The sequence below is a fragment of the Ascoidea rubescens genome, assembly GCF_001661345.1.
Source record: "Ascoidea rubescens DSM 1968 unplaced genomic scaffold ASCRUscaffold_2, whole genome shotgun sequence".
Lineage (NCBI taxonomy): Eukaryota > Fungi > Ascomycota > Saccharomycetes > Ascoideales > Ascoideaceae > Ascoidea > Ascoidea rubescens.
This window is the reverse complement of record NW_017962914.1, coordinates 336,814-354,940: the sequence shown is the minus strand read 5'-3', so window position 1 is coordinate 354,940 and position 18,127 is coordinate 336,814.

The following is an 18,127-nucleotide window of genomic DNA, read 5'->3' as shown; positions in this document are numbered from 1 at the left end:
GCTGAATCAATATAGCATTTTTCTTGAGATCCCGACGGTGAAAATCAAATTTAAATCCGAGCTACTAAATCAACGAGGCCAAGTCTTCCATCAACAATTACTCTCCTTGCTTCAAACCTGCATTAGCTGGTAAAAGAGCAACTTAAGAAATATATGAATGTCATGCTGCCTCTCCGCTGTTGCCTCAGTTACTGCAAATTGGCATGGTGGTTTAGGAAATCCAGGTGTGAGTGTCGCAAAAGACATTGCCAAGCAGTTTCGAATCTCCGCTGCTTTTGATTCCACACTTGAGTCAAGCCACAGAGATGATGGGACCGAAATTTTGATAAGACGTCTACAAGACAGTCCCCTGCTGCTCTTGGATGTTTTTATGCTGACAATATTGAGACAAAGCAAGTCGGTGCTGTTGATGAGTGTGGTGATTTTGCCACTATTGTAGTTGATGATTACCGTAGATGTGACGTTGTTGCTTCAAATGCTAAGAATTAGCTGTTGCACACTTGGAAAAAAATATGAAATTTACTCTTCGATTAATGGAAAAGCCGGCTGATTTTGTCATAGTTGTAAACAGGTTTGCTTCAAGGCCGTTCAGTGATTCTCTCAATGCAAAAAAATAAAACATGAAATGTCAGCTTTTCATAGGTCGACTCATAATGAAGACGCTAAAGATTGGCAAACCACAATCGACACAGAGGCCAGGTCAATATCAACCAATATTAATATTACTGATTAATTGTCGAACGCAGCTCTGAGTTAAAAAGCATTCTTGCTGAGTTTGATTCCCACGAAAGAAGGCGCTGTGTTTAGTACCCTTTTTGAATTACTCTAAGGAAGAAAAATGAATCTGGCTATGCTGAAGGGGATTGAATGAAACCGTTATGGCCTAATCCCAAAGAAGTCGGACCAGCCGTCGTAGGTAACAGAACTGTCTTCCCTGTTTTTTTCTGCTACGATACAATTGGAAAAGCCGACTGAAAATGAAAATCATATAGCAAGTGTGTTGCTCTCAGTTCGTGTTGTTCTTTTGATGAAACCAAACTGCATTCCAAAAATCCATCAATTGCTCCTGTTTAACCAACAATTCCGTCTGCATTGGAATTAGATTTTTTGTTGGGGCTGTTTTAGAACAAAATCGGCCTACCGCTTCCACTAACAAAAATATCCCAACCGGTGTTGCTTTAGGCCATCGATCAAAGGATAGGTCCACTGAAGATCATCAATATTTTAGCACCAGCGAATACAGTGAAAAGAAAGATGGTGTCGATGATAATGATTTTGATTCGACGAACCGCTGGTGATGGCAATCAAGTTTCAGATGCCAGAACTGGTGCTGAGTCTGATATGGACCAACTTGCTTGAACCATAAAAGGATTTCTAGATGATTCTGCGACCGCGAGAATGCACTTAAATGGTATCCAAGTGAATCAAGATTTACCAATACAAACAGGTCTGCTGCTAAATATTTGGCTGCTGCACTTACTCCCGCTACCACTGTTAAACCAAGTTCTAAACACAGAGTGTAAAACCTTTCTTGTCCCCAGAGGTTCAGGAAAGTCTTAGTTAGGAACCTCACCTGTTGGTTGAATTTTTTCTGGCGAAGGATCTGCTGGGGATTACTGGGAAATTACAATAGAGTAAGCAGCAGCCGGTGAGTTTTCTGTGCAAGGTTGAACTCTTCACAAATCAATTTATTGGCTCAAACAATCATTAATTGGTTGGTACTGAATTATGGATACCACTCTCAAATTGATTGGGCTGGAAAGAACTTCAGCTGAAAATGCTCTGTTTTATTATAGAAAGAACAAATTCCACCTCGTCCTGGGATGATGAGCGGATGATGGTATCATTGGCGGATCATCAGATGCAATCATCAACGGGGTTAAATTATATCTGTGTTTATTGTTGGGCATGAATGGTCTTTATGTAGTTGCAGGTCGTATTTATGAATCTCATGCCTTTAATAGTAACGAAGTAATCTTGGTATCGATATAGACTTACCAATGACTGGTGGGTCGAAATATTTTAAAGATGAGTCACACTCCCACGCTAGACCAATGAAAGTTAACTGAATTAAAATTTAATGTTAGACAGTTTGTTCTGAGATCGATTTGGAAGAGTCGTCACCTTATAGATAATATGAGGAACTGTTGAATTTTGTGGAAATTCTTATCGAAGTGATATTGTTTCTGGCTGTTAAGATATTCAGTTATAGTGTTTGTGTACCACCCAAGATCTATTTAAGATGTGCTAAACCAGCGATGAAATATCTAAACTCTAATTAATTAACTGCTCATTTCAAACCTCTTTTTTTAGTTCGGTAAGTAGAAAATTCCGTCAGTGATTCAGCTGAAGAAGTTGGTGAAAAAAAAAGAGTTGTTGCATATAACACCCTCAATGGTCAAACGGCAGTTACTTGAAAGTTGCAAAAGCAGGTTTCAGTGTTATTACCAACTTGCGAAGTCAATTACATTTTAGTCGCGCCACCTTTCAAGAAACGCTGCGCACCTCATGCGATTCTTCAAATATATCAGTTTAACTATTGATAAACCAATTACATTTTGTGATAAGAATTCGGCTAAAAATTTTGAAGACCATACCACTGACACAGAAATTGAATAATAATTTAAAGCGGTATCAATTAATAAGAGAGTAGTTGAATTTTGGTTTTGCTGTAGCGAATCCATGATCCAATAGCATGCCGATGAGTAATATCAAAAACCAACAAGGAGAAAATCGCTATCCTTTCATGAAGAACTGGGTTGGAACACAAAGCACCCCCAAAGCAGATCAATGAGTGAACCCCAAACACCGAAAGTAGACATCGGGGCAGCTCTCAACTGCATTGGTTAACTCAGTTATTGATCACAAACAATGGCATCAATGTTGTTAAACATTTCACAATGTTTGCCAAACCACCATTCACGAAGGCCGAGAAATAACTATGTGCGAGTTCTTAACATGCTTTCCTCAAAACGGCTCACAGATTAGTTGAGTGGGTTTGAGGCCCAACCACCGTCATCAACAAAAGAACATGGTTTGCAGAGATTAATCAGTGGTTGACTAATGATGGGATCCGTGTTGCACTAGGAAATCACTTCCAACGCTTCAGGGATTGAGGCATAGACAGTTGAATATCTTGGAGCGTCAAGAAAGTTGACGGGCTAGTTTGTTACAACGCTCCGTTGAGAACCCCAGTCACCGAATGACTGTAAAAGCTACAATGATGCACTCCGATATGACATCAATCGCTAAACATAACTATCAGAGTACAAAAATCTACACCTGACCATATCAAAAAACGTTTCAAGTGATTTTCTAGCCCCACGAAATGATTTTGGTGATCAAAATGAGTCCCAGTATTTTATTCACATGCTAACCCTCCAAGAAATAATGTCACAGCAGTTAGTCAATCAAATGAATAAGAGTCTTTTAGCGTAATAAAAAAGAGCTCAATCAAACAATAACGAAGCGATAGAAGCGAATCAGCACGGGAAACATACCCTAAAGCTTTAATTATTGATACTTCAAAGCAATCTATTCAAATATGATACCACCGGATCGCTGAGCCCGTCATTTAACCTTTCAGTAACATTAATACTAGTCTTGATTCTTGTAATTGGAAACGCAACATTGCCCACCGCTTTATAAAATAACTCCCGATTGTATACGTTTGGAGGAAGTGCGTTTGGTGGGATGGTTAGCCACGACGATAGCAGAATTGTCATCACAAAATAACATCGTGCAATATTCATTTGTCGTGACATATTTGAGGACGTCCATGAGGGACACTTCTTCTTTGACCATTTTGGTCTGTGAAATCTATTCTGCTTCACAAGTCAGCAAAGCCACTGATCCGTGCTTCTTTAAAAATTGGCAAGCTGGCTCATGATTAATGAGGGACGCATAACAAGCAACTGATTTTCGGTCATTTGTCTCTGCAGCTCAATCACTGTCGGATAATTTACTAAGTCAACTGAAGAAGCTCTAGTACATCGAACACATAATTGAGTTGAGATCAAATCCTTTAACACTTATTTAGCACAACTAAGGAGAAAGTTGCCTCGTCCCCCAATGTATCGACTAAGTAATCCACAGCAGAAGCAATGTCAAAAGGTGAAAGATTTGCAGCGGAATGCGTGAATCTAACTACGATCGGCAAAAAGAGGATTCTTCATGATCCAACTCAGAGCCGTCTAACTCCACTAGCACCTTCTGTGGGTATATCCCCATTGATGCAGCTCGCGAATATTTTTCATTTATCATCAGCTGTTAGCTGATTTCTCTGACGAACGACTCCATAAATACTGAACTACCTTTCTCACTTTGAACAACATCAGCTTCAACAATAAGACTAAGAATTAATTCATGATCGTCCATTCTCATAAAGGAACTGAGAATTAATTTAACTAGGTTATCCGACGCATCTGCCGATGCGGGAAAAATAAAATCATTGCCAAGCAATCCAAACATGGATTATCTATGATTTTTAAAAGAAACCACACCCCATGATTAGCTGATGTTGTTTGAATCAAAATGAATTCGTGAACATTATGCATTTACTTGAACCACCGAATAGAAGATTGGTTGAGTCCATAAATGATTTTTCTTGCTTGCCGTCGTCCGGAGGATATTCGTCACGAGCAAATGCAAGATTTTGTTTAATTTAATTTTGCGGTCCATATCAGCCTCAAGTGAATCAATCGTGCAAATCATCTGACGATTGCCGAACGACTTCGTCGCTCCAACAGCAAAAATCACTCTGAAGCTTCCATACCTAATCACTGAACTGATTGTTTCTGAATAGTCACTACCTCCACAACCGAAATCTCATTCAACAGCGTGTCGGGCTGTTGCGAGATCAACGGCTGTAGCTGACCTCATTGCAACACCCCAAAAATAACCAAACAGGTCATTTTCTAACGCTTAAGAAAGCTAAACAAAGGTATTGAATTCAATCATTGCGTTATCTTTTGAGTGAAATTCAACTTCTCTGTCGTGGTGCAAAGAATGTGGATCAGCGTCAGCAGCCGCAATAAGAGTAGCCGCCATACAATTCGGAGAAGATTCGTCTTCGAAGGAATATCTTGAGAGATTTGAATATTTTCAAGTTGATGTTTACTGTCATCAAAACTCTCTTGACAAACGCTATTAGTTGTAGCACGTTGCTTCAGATCCGACTCATCACCAGTGTCACGGTCAGCATCTAGATGATCATTTTCATTGGATAAACCAAATATCTACGTATCCAATTCATAATCATTAGTCAGATCTTTCTCTTCATCACAAGATTTGCTGTGCAGACATTGTTGATTCTCTGTGGGAATACCTTTTGATTTATCATCTGAATGAATTGCACTTGTGAGATGTGTGCGATTAGTAGCACTGGACAATCTTCCCCCCCCCGTAGCACCATCAGCAATAGGTGTGACATTAAGCAAAGACAATTTTGTTGCTTGAATGCAGCAAATTGAAAACTATCTAAAGAAAATATTTTTTCATCCAAGTCACAACTTGCACAGAGAACATCAGTGCTGAAATGAAGATTGCACACTCAGTGGCCTCCTCACTCTTTTCGTAGCAAACAAGATCACTGAGGACACTTCTATCTCCAAGGTAGTTTGCGGAACAGTTTGGAGTTGATGAGCCAAACAGAACATGCACACCCTTCTAATGTCACAGCATTTCATTTTCTGCCATCAACAAACTAAAAAAAACTAATGAACTGTGTGCAATGATTGGTGGGCAATAAGCACAACGGAAACTCCCAGCCCATCAGAGCTTCAGTTGACAAGTGAGCAGAAACATTAGCTTCAATTAAAACTTTCTGTGTTTTCCCATAATTGTTCATTGTCCAGCTTCATCGTCCCCTTTTTGATACGACTCTTGAAAAGCAGACATTTCATGTTTCATTTTTGCGGATTGACAACAATCATTGAACAGCTTAAATTTAGCCTAGTTATAAAATCTGAGAAAATTGAGCGTTTTATTGTGTAATCGTTGAGTATTTTAATTATATTATACCAATCCAGCAATAGCAAATGATCGGGTAGCAATTGGAGCAACAACGACATCTTATAGGCAACCATCAACAAAGGTGACAATATAACCGACTTCATCCACAGCAAGAGCTCATTTGCGTTGTGAGCTCCCAGGTGGAATACATTCGGTCCCTTGGTGTCTCCCACTGGGGTCCACCGGTGACCATCTCTGATCAAATCTAGTTACAAATCAAAATGGTTGACGGTGCTTTTCACGGTCTGTTTTCCAAGTACTACTTTTGATCGGAATATATCATGAATCTCTTCAAAAGCATCTGGGCCCAATTGCGAACCTTTGTTGGCTGCAATCAGAGAAACTAATGGACGGTGCTAACTCTATTATTGCGGCTTGAGGATCGAATCACAAGGCTGCTGAGTTTGGTCCTTTGAATCAATCCTTTATCGAAGAAGACGCAAACCCTTCTGACGATGTTGATTCAGAAAAGGTATGGTTGATTTGGATTAAATTTGCCATCCGTTCAATACTAGAAGAGATAATTGTGCTCTGCTAGAACAGGTGCTATTCAATGGAGGGTATGACCTTTAACTAGCAGTCAACTTGCAGAAATTTTATGGTCCTACTGGTGTTGTAGGTGCAGTTAGTAAGATCCGGCCTCTTGCTGCAAAGTTGCCAAATACACTATCCAATCACGGAAATTACAATCAATCGCTGAATGAATTGTATTGGAATATTTTCAAGGTCGACTGGAATGATCAACTAGATGTTAGATTCAATGCCCCTTCTGTGCGGATTCCACTATTGCTGAAGGAGGTGCTCCTCAATTTGCTGTCCTTCCAATATTACAACTACATATGCAACGGATTTGGCTGATAACCTCGGCGCTCAAGCATTTAATAGTCGGTCTGGCTTATTCGAACAGCTGTGTGTAAGTAAGGATTACCTCAAATAGCCAAATCCAAGAGGAATGACTTGCTATCTTTCTCACAAAAACGGACATTTGAATATCGGATTCTTGGCACCGCAGCTAGCTTCGCTGAATCATCAGATTCAGCCAACGTTTTCGCAGCCGTGGCTCATCTATGTGTGCCCAGTGAAGACATATCACTGTAAGCTAGGTGCTCGGCAAACACTACCAACCGGAAGTTGAACTTCAAAATGATCGGTTATGATCTTGGTGCTCACTAACACATTTGTGCCAAAACTCAGTTGTTCAACAACTTTACATTTCGTTCTCGTCACATTGATGGGAGTAGTGTCACCATTGGGAATTTCGACGGTATTGGAACTGTGATGATCCGCAATGGCGGACTTTAGGAGAATAAACGATATGCTCCACAAGCGGTACATTTAACTTCAATCGATTATGCAAAAGATAAAGCCGGCTCTCTTCTTTCAAAAATGAATAAGTGGCTTTGGGCGCCGCACTATTAGAAAAAGAGGTTCTTCAGAATATTTTGAATGTCTGGGAGCCCCTTCTGCGGTTGCGTCCATTACCACAATTTCCCTTGAACATTTAGATGATCCAGGAGACATTGCTGCAAACGATATATCGAAGATGTATTGCAATTCGTCTACACTCGTTCTTAATCTAAGTGTTCTTTCAATGCAAAAGCAACCGAATTAGTAAAAAGTGGTCCACCAAACGGGAGCAGCTCGTCTTAGTTCTTTTCATATTAAAGCTCTTTGGCGAACGCCAGCTGTTGCCGTTGATGGAACTCGTTATTTACTCACCACTGTTGATGACAACTAGAGATATGCTGCTGCTTTGCGATCTCTACACATTAATTAAAGGTTGCCAAAAAAATAAATAATATTAGTTTTGAGTCACCACTATTTGATAAGATAGTCCATACCGTCATACTTGATGACCAGTTCGGTTTACAAATTTTATTATGTTTGGAAAAATCCAATAGGATTCACCAGTTCGTTATCAGTTTCACCAAAATGGGATAGGTGAAAGCTGGCAATCATAAAATTATGACATATCCCCGGACAATCTTTATGAAAACTAACTTCTCCTTCTATTTAAGAAATAAAGTGTTGGTGACTGCAGTTCCTTTGATCCATTTGATTGCCCCACAACAGGCGCGGTGCTCACCACTGTCATTCTATTTCAACCTGAAATGATTAGCAATTTTCAAGTTGAGAATGTCTCGATGTGTTCTCCAACCCTAGAACCCTAATCAAAACATGAAAACAAAACTAGGTGATGCCAGTGATCTCATGGATTTCGTTGCTACAACGCAAATAAAAGACTTATAAGCGCTACAACTTTATATCAACTATGTCGTTGTCAGTTACTTATTTCGGCTTGATCAAATAGAATTTGATTTCAAAAATGCGTCAATTGCTGCCATTAAGCCAACAATTCCGTCTGCCCTTGATGCAAGACTCGTCGCTGCTAGTGCGTGACAGGGAAATCAATCCACTGATACCAATGACAAAGATAAATCAAATGCTAATGATTGATATCGTGAAAGTTGTTTAAAAACGAAAGAAAATAATGGAATCAATGAACACCAATTCGATTTGAATTGATCTGCTTAACCTACATATGTTGCTGATCAAGGTCCCGTTGCTCACCCTGCTAGTACGTTTGAGTTACACCTGCTTGCTGATCTAAAGGGGTTCACGAAGAAGATCTTGAACACAATTAAAATCTACTTAATTGGTCTACAGGCGATTCAACAGGTTCCATTAGAAACAGCTATTTTTTGAACTAACAGGTTGCTGCCCTTCTTGGCGCTACTAGTGTACATCCAAAATTTGCAGACCCAACTAGGAAAGTAGCAAGGCACTGGGAGCTTCTGACAATGGCTTGCTAACATTACATATTAGTTTGTTGAATTTTCCTTTGGAAAATATTTTCTGTTTGTGGCCGGGTGATTACATTGAAGTCAGCACCATCAGGTGACATTGCCATGGCCGCACTAGGTGCTGAAGGGATCTATCAGCTTCATAGAATTCATCACCTGAAATAAGTAGTCCGGAAATCAGGTCTGAATTTGTCATGTCCTTTTTGCCGATTCAGCAGATCGGATTTTCAACGATTTTCAAATCAATCTGGCAATTCCATTCCTGCAACGAATTGTCGACGGTGAGATTAAGAAGAAACAGTGAGTAGCATGCGCTATTCCTGATAATTCTCAACATGTTTGAATTATACAAAGATCAATTTTTGGACCCGAAGAATGTCATTTGTGTTGTTTCAAGAGAACTGCCAGTGCGCTACCATTGTCTGAAATTCGATGAGTTTAAGCAGAACATGCGGGGTAGTATCTTTCAAAGAAAAACAACCTTTTCATGCTATGCTACTTTGTGGAGAAAGCCTCTATTCTTGGATTATTAGATGAATGGTCCGGCATGTCAAATCGTAACTCAGTTCATCGGTCAAAGCAATCATTTTTAGCGTTGCTTGATTTCTTTTCTTGCATTTGATCCTCCTTAATGAAGCGACTGAATATCTATATCAAAAAGCACCTATGTCAGACTAAAGGCTCTGCAGCTCAAACTGGATGAGTCTCATTGGCAAGCCACACCAATGATGCTTATCACCTGCACGGCCCTTCTTAAAGCTGAGTGGTCTGAGTAAGCGGCTGATGAATAATTATTTGACAGATTATTTGTTGCATCCTTGCATTTTCCCTCAAGTGATGAACGGTGCGGGATCGTTTTTGGTGTTTAGTTACTCAGTCTATACCTTCGTGCACCATGCAAAATTCACCTATTTTGTGCTGAATAGGTGTGAAGATATTTCAACTCAATCTATTAACTGCTTCTTAAATTGATCCTTCATTAGTCAAATTAATTGGATACTCTGAGGGTGATTGGGCTGGAGACATTGCTGATCGAAACTCAGTGGGTGCTTATATGTTTGTCAATAGTTAAAAGCCAGTTGCTTAACACTGCAACGTGAAGGCATCAGTGGCCTTGCTGGGTTGCAAAACAAAATTGAACACTCACTCAAGCAGCAAAAGGACATGAATCTCTAATGGACGTCTTTAAATGTATCGGTTCAAATGATGATAAACCACTTAACAATTGATATAACAAATCTGTTATTAGCTTTGGTAACGACTTTACCAATCGCAGAACCTGCAAGAATATTTTAATCAGGTATCATTCTATAAAAGGGTATTGCACTGTTGCTTTTCTCTTGAAACAGTTGAAGCTAATAGTAATGTTACTGATCTGTTTACAAAAGCGATACGCGCTACAGTGTCTAAATATCTCAAAATATTGCAGCAATGATTGAAATGCCTTCTGCTTTGACTCGGCTGTTTATGTTTGTTTGGATATATCGGACGTTAAATGCTTGTTTTCCTATCTGATGGTGATGTTGCAGTAGTTTTATAAAATTGTTTGACTGCCTCTAGTTTTATTAATTTCACAACTGAACCAATGAATGTATTACTGCGGTTTTTAATAACTTCAAAATTGTTTTTTTGGTATTAATAAATACTTGGATATTCATTTCATATCTTTATTTTCCTTCTTTACGATCTTTTTAATTATTTTACCATTTGGTTTTGAAAAGACGTCCATAACTGTAACGTAACAGCAGTTCGCAAACAATGAAGTTTGCGCACAAACAGACAGACGGACTGCTGGAGTAACATTCTTGCAGCACAATGACAAAGACCCCTTTGCCTCAAGGCTAGGTGGGTTCAAAAAGCCATTGTAGAGTAACACGAATGCCATAATTTGAAAAACACGATTTATGCTCACTCCATGCTGTTTTTCTTTAAACGCAGTGGTTGAGATTCTACTGCACTAGTGTGCGCCCGCGACCGCTTTGCTGGATGAATGATTGACATTCACGACTGGTCACCGTTCCGCTAACGAGAAAAGTGGATTAGGGGTTCTTAAAAAGTTCAACTAAATTGACCTAATCGACTGAAGTCGTGTTGAAGGATTAAGGCGGTTCGTTCTGAAGCTCCCGTATGTCTCTATTCTGCCTCTCTGTTCCAGTGACTGTTAAGCTACCGCGACGCCCAGTGATCTAACACAGATCGATATAAGAGGGGCTGCTGATCGTTTTTCGGTTTTCTTTCATATATATGATTCCAGCTCAATGTAATAAAATGGGTTCGCTACACAGTTGACCTGATCGATTGAGGTCTGATTGCAGTGCTACGAGACAGCTGCTGTGAGTCAACAGGATATCAATAGTAGGTCCTTAAGTGTCGCTCAGCTGCGTTCTCCAATAACGTGGTTTAATTTAACGCGGTTCGGATTAAATGCGCTTGGCAATTCACTCTACTTGTTTTTATTTTTTGAATTTTCTTACTGATCAATATAAAGATTGAATTGCTACAGGACGTTATGAGCCAAGGTGCAAGTACTAGATTAGAAGAATCAGAAAAACTAATGGATCCTGCTGACTGCATCGTTGATTTCTCAGTCTTGAATTTCAAAGCGGCTCGCTGTGGTTCATTGGGTCAAGCCTTTGACAAAAATGCTGCTCTTTTTGCAGATGATATTGATTTGCACTATGTTAAGGTTGTTTATGAACTCAAAGTCCATACGTCCCGAAATAACAATTGGATCCCGCTGTATTGCAATAAGTCCTGTACATTAGATGGGATGGCGGTCGTCCACGAGTTGACTTAGAGAAAATATACAGTCTCACTGGTGCTCGCGCCCCTAATAATATGAGCAAGGCCAATCCTTCTGATAAGAGGCGAAATACAGCTGGAATCAAGAGGGATTGCAATACATCCTTTAAGAATTGCAATGGAATACTTTCAAGGTAATCAATCCTCATCAAAGCGCCGCCATCTTCTACGCTGCGTCAGTTTCAGACATCACCGAAGCTGAACGGGTTCTTACTCAATTTCCTCACTGATGCAAAACATCATTCGGAGATGCAATGGATTTGGCTGACCATTTTGGTGATGACGGATTTGCTGATAGCTCGGCTTCAACGGCGTCCTTTTCTGTTGGTGAACCATCATTAATAAAGCCAATGCAAATGTGAATGACTTTCTCTCGTTGTTACAAAAAGGAACATTTTGCTAGTATGTGGTACCACAACCAGCGCCGGTGGCGTCATCAGTTTAGCCGCTGGGTCTGCTGGTGCGCCCGTGGTGGATGTTTTCATAGATAATATTTCACCGTTTGCTTTGTTGTTGAAAGTTACTAGCAAATGATTTTTTATTGGAAACGCCTCTATCCTGACTCTAGTACTTCCCAAAATATATATGCGAACGCAGACTGGGTCAGCAACTAAACCATTGATTTCGGTCACATTGCTGGTCTTGGTGAAAAATCGATTATCTGAAAAGTATTCGAAATGTGATGCTTCTCAATGGTGGATCAAGTGAAGCTATTTCGACCCGCTCCATGGTGTAAATTTGATTTACAATGCGGCATCCCCGAATCGAAAGACTTTTGCTACTCAAAGATTATTAGGCCTGGCCGATTGATGCATTATGTATTAAAACGGCACCTCCAGACTAATATTAGTTTCTCGTTGCCCCAACTACCGCTGCAAACTTACATGATAATAGCATGTTCATTTAGGTCAAGCAACAGAGACTGTTGCAGAAAGTATATCAACTATCTATGGCACTTCTGGTTCAGGAATTTCGAAATGTGAATTTTATTTCAAAAGAAATGGGTCCAAAACATTAATTTGTCGGGTTAATATCAGTCCATCCCTGCGGCTGGTCTTCCTCGGCTTGATATCTTTGGCTTAACCCGCCTGTTGCTGTTGATGAGATTTTTCATTCTCTCATCATTGTTAATGATTCCTCCATCTATGTTGTTGTTGCGGCGATTGCTACACAGCCATTAGCTACTGCCAAGATACTGTATTATAATAAATCACTTCAACAATTGTTGGATTAAACAGTCCATAGTGTACTATCGGACAACAAATTTCCATTTACGATGATCAACGATATCTGTCCTTCAGAAGGAGTCACACTTTTAATATCAGTTCCTTAAGATTCTTACCAAAATGGGTAAGTCACAGGTTGGCAAAACCAATCATGACAAAAGCCAAAACAATGTTCATTGAAGTTAATGTTGGTAAATTCTTGCCGAATGAAGCTGTGATATGTGCTGTGGTTTTCATGAATTTGACTTCCACATAATATGGGGCTCTTATCATTGCTCTTTCTCTATTGAGTAGTAGAAGAAAGTCAACCGCTGCCGTATTGACCCGGATTATGTGTGCTGCTTACGCCACGATCACACCATAAACTAGTCTATCAAAATGAAGTGCTACAAGTGTTCTTTGTGGTGTAGCTCGCTACGACATAAGTAGATAGAACCATGGAGTGTACAATCCACGTAAGAAATTTGCAGCTCTCCGTTCATCTTGTGGTTATGTAGAAACCACATTTCATTTTATAAACTCTTGATTTGCCACCATTATACCATCAATTCCTTCTGCTGTTAAAGTTACATTTAATGCTGTCGGCGCTATAGGGGAATCTACCCACTGCTACTGATAGCCAGGAAAACAAAACTGTAATTGACTCAGACGAGATATCAGAAGATATATTCAAAAGAAATGAAGGATATATTGACATCAGCTAATATCATGAGACAAAAATGAACAAGACCAAACTGAAATTGATAGAAACAAATCAGTTATCTCCAGGGATAATGGGAATTGTGCTGATGAGGCACACTAAGGCGACGAAACTTATAAGGTATTACTTGCTGGAACAGAATCAGTTTTACAAGTAGATGTTGATGATCCTAAAAAACTGCTTCATGGATCTGCAAGTTGCCACGAAATTCCGTCAAAGGCAGGCTCTCGATAACAAAATTAGGTGCGCCATGATTTTCTTTGGCGCTGTTAAACCAAATTCTGCACACTGAAGCAGCGCGGTTTCTTGTCAATCGGAGCATCAGCTAATGCTTGAGAACAACACCTGCTTGTTGGGAAATCATCCACATGAAAAATGACTTGGTTGCAATCATCTGGTGTGATCAATCAAGTCAGCATCCACTGCTGATTTTGCAACAGCCTTATTTGTTGCTGAAGCGTTCTCTGATTGTGATGGTATTTATTGTCTTGAACGATTTGATCCAGCAATTAACTATCAAAACGTAAGGATTCTCTTTGCTGATGCACCATTTTAGTCATTCAAGCATCTTCAAATTGATGTGACAGCTGCATTGTTTTTGGTTGAAATGGACGCTTAGCTTTACAAGAAAGACCCGGGTGAATTTGTTACCGCTGCGTGTTTTTCACACGTCACGTAGTTACGTGAGTTAACTAATTGACTCAAGCAATCTCTATCTGCTGGTACAACAACTGGGTCAATGGTATCAAATGGCTTTGGTTCCAAAAAGTTTAAGTCGATCATGCTGACTTGGATCTCTTAGGAATCGAACAACACCGCATGCTGCGGTCATATGTGCAAGATTTCATTAATGCGGCATCATTTAATGCAATGTTCAGGCTGGTCAAAACATATCTCAGTTAACTGCTCAAAATCGAAAATCCTTAAGTAACGCAGGGTAGAGTTTTATACCTCATGCTGCTGTTAGTACCGAATGCATTGCGGTATCAATAGAGACATAGGACAGACTGTTGATTCAGCACTTCAAAAATGATGCGTCTCATTTGCAGGCTACATCAATGATGAGGCGCAACACTACGTGCGGCTTGATACTGAGGATTCTGATGTCCGTCATAAAAAATGATCACTTTACAGATCTGTTGATGCATCTTTGCTTGATTCTGCAACTTGTGCACGGTATGATTTTGGTTTTAGGGTTCCGTTACTTAGTCGATTTCTTGGATTAGGATAGAAGATAAACATAAAATTTGCTAAAGAGAAGTTGAGATCTTCAAGCCTAAATCGTTTAACTGTTTTATACAATGCTGCACAGCAGTTGAGTTAGGTCGCCACTCAAAAAGTTATTGGGCCGGAGACATTGATGTTCGAGAGTCAGTTGGTCTCTATATGTTGTTTTTTAATCCAGCGCCGAATAGTTGGAACTCAAAACGAAGGCTTTAATGGGGTTGTTCAATTGTCAAGCTAAATGCATTGCATTCACTGACGTGGAGAAAGACACTGTGTTCACAACGCAGGTCTTCAAATATATCCCTACAAATGGAGGCAACCCAATTAGTTCTAGCAATAACGATTATGCATTCAAGTTGGCTAACCATCCTACCAACCATGCACTCTGCAAGCGTATTTGAATTAGCTATCATTTTATCAGAGAAATGTGAATCGTTCTTATCACTCTTGCATGAAATGATACTGAAACTAATGCTGCAGTGTTGTTCACTATGGGGTTTAGTGCGACTATGTTCTCAAGCTTGAATCAATTCCTTCGATGACTCAATGGCTGCTCGGTGTGGTTCTCTATCATACGACCTTTTAGATATATCTGATTATTGTAGATTGTTTGATTTCTGGTTGGATATACTACAGCATTGTCATTTATTTGCTTGCCTGCCGGCGATGATTCTACTTCTACAGCGATACAACTTGATTGTATTACTGTCGGTTTTTCTTTTTTAAGCAATGATTTGGTTCGAATTGCATCATACTTTCTTTCAAATTTGATGTGTTTATCATTTGCTTCTCTTTGTGTCTAGTTTGGTGCAGCGTCCCATTTTATATTGAAGTCCATGAATGTGGCTTAGACAGCGGTTCAAAGTAATGTTTGCGGGCGATCATTCGATCCCGAAAGCAAGCCACAAGGCCTGGTATCGTTCTTAACAGTCATTTCAATTGATCTTTGGTGACTGATTGCTTCAAAAGTTAAAAGACCCTTTTCAGCGCACGCTGCTGTGAGCAGCACGGATGTCAATATTGGGTTTCTCGGTGTTTGTCACTGGTCTGCTCCCGTCACACCGTGTCATTTAACTGACTTCTGTTTAAAGTGGTTAAGCGATCTGTTTAATGCTTGTTTGTTTCGTATTGCTCTTGACGTTAATATACAATGCTGCATTCGCGAAAACATGTTTTGAACCACTTTTCGAATGTTGGTGGTGAGAATCCGAAAAACTAATTGATCCTGCCAAGTTTTATCGTTGGATGTTGGTTTTAATTGACAATGCTGCTATGATTAGTGGTTCTGATCAAGCCGTTATTAATAAAGGTGATGTTTCTGCTCATGATGTTGATTTGCCCAAAGTTATGGTTGCTTTAGATTCTATATTCCAAACATTGAATACTGGAGGTTTTGTTTCCGCTGTAGTGGAAAATCATTGATTAATTGCGTGGTATAGTGTCACGTATATGCAACATCGACAGGCTTCATTTTACGAGTGGTGTTGAAGCTGCTGATATTAACTCCAGATCACGTACTTTTGTTAGGTGATGAATTACTTCAATCACTAATAGCTACTTCAATAAATTCATTAGCAAATTCAATTGCAATCGGATCAAGGCCGAGAATGCTGACTAAATTGCTGCCATTTCTTAGGCTGGTCTTGATTCGGACACCACCTACGCCGCGGTGGACATTACTCAATTTAGTGACCTTCACAGTTTTATACTTATGGATGCGATCAGTTTGGTCAAACGTCTTGAAGATCTTGAATTTGGTGGTTGCAGCGGTTCATCAGAGTTATTCTCTGTTTTCAAGAAACTGTAAAAAACCCCAAAACCTAAATGAATGACGTGATATTTTTGTCAAAAAAAGAGGTCCTTTGACTGGTGAGTGCCAAGCAGCAGACCAGTTCCCGCTGAAGCCGATGATGCTGGCAATGATTCTCCTTCTGCTCCTGTTTTAAAGCCCCTCAAAGTTCATCGGTCGCTGCTTGCTTCGTTGCTGAAAGTACTAGCAAACTCAAGTTCAATTCCAAGAACTTCAACATTTATAATTCTGCTGCTTCCCAAAAAATTGTGCAAAAGCGTGATCGGTTCAGCGACTTAACCTTTCAGTAAGCTCTGTTTGCTCGTATTGGTGGCACAATCGATGATGTCAAAGGTATTGCTACTTTGATGCTTCAGAATTGTTGATTATTGAAGAATGTTTTTCTGCTCCGCCTGGTGGAAATCTAATTTTATTCTTTGCTGCTACACATAAAGTGCGTGGCTTTTATTCAAAGATGATGCTCCTTAATTTAAAGCTCCATTAGCTGGGAACTGATCAGCTGCAGAATAATATGATTGTCTGATGGCCCATCTGCTGTTGCGCAATTCACTACAAATCAGAAGAACATTCAGCTAGATCAACTGAGACTGTTGCAAAAGATATAGCGAAGAACTATCGCATATCTGTTGCTTGTCGCTCAGAAGGTTATTTGTGTTAGAGAAGAAAACCGTCCACTATTACTAGTGAGTCATCTGCAAGACAGGCCACTGCTCGTTTTAGTCATTTTCATGTTGATACTGTTGGACCAAAGCCAGTTGTTGCGGTTGATCAAGGTTGTCATTATTTCACCTTTGTTGTTCACCACAGATAATTAGAAGTTGTTACGCTAATTGCTACAGCGTCATTAGCTGTTGCCAGGCAAGTTTATTAGACGAAATTTACAGATCGATTACTGCATAAAAGAAATTATACCGTCAGACGTAACAGCCAGTTTTAATTCAAGCCGTTCAATCATTTTAGTCAATCCGAACGAATCAAAAGAAAGATGTCCATTAATTGTCAGTCTCATCGAACTGTGGTCACTAAAGTTTTCAAGGAACAACCATCGCAACGCCGAAAACATAGTTAATTGAAGGTAAAGTTTTTGAGTACTGGTAAAATGAGTTGCTGATTCATGCACTGCGTTTGATGGATTGGAATTGCACAAAACAAAGCGCTCGGGTCACTACTCAACGTCAAAGATTCTATGTGAGAAAATCGACCGCTGATATCTCGACAGCGCTGCGATCTGCAGTGTGTGCCAGCATCCGCAAATCAATCCGCAAAATCTAGTGATCTGATATCAGTGTCGTCTGTCCTTATGTTAACCGAGATATCAATCGAAATGCTTACAGAGTGTACAATCTTCAAACCGACTATGGCTTTGTGAGCTGCTCATGTTACCTGGATGAACGCAAACTAAATTTTAGCGATGCATTATTTGCTTCCACTAAACTAAGAACTCAGTTTGCATTTGGAGTGACAGCATTTGAAGGACGCTTAAAGAGAGAAATCACTCCACTGCTATGAATCCCAAAGATAATTCATCAGCACTTTCTTTAGACGA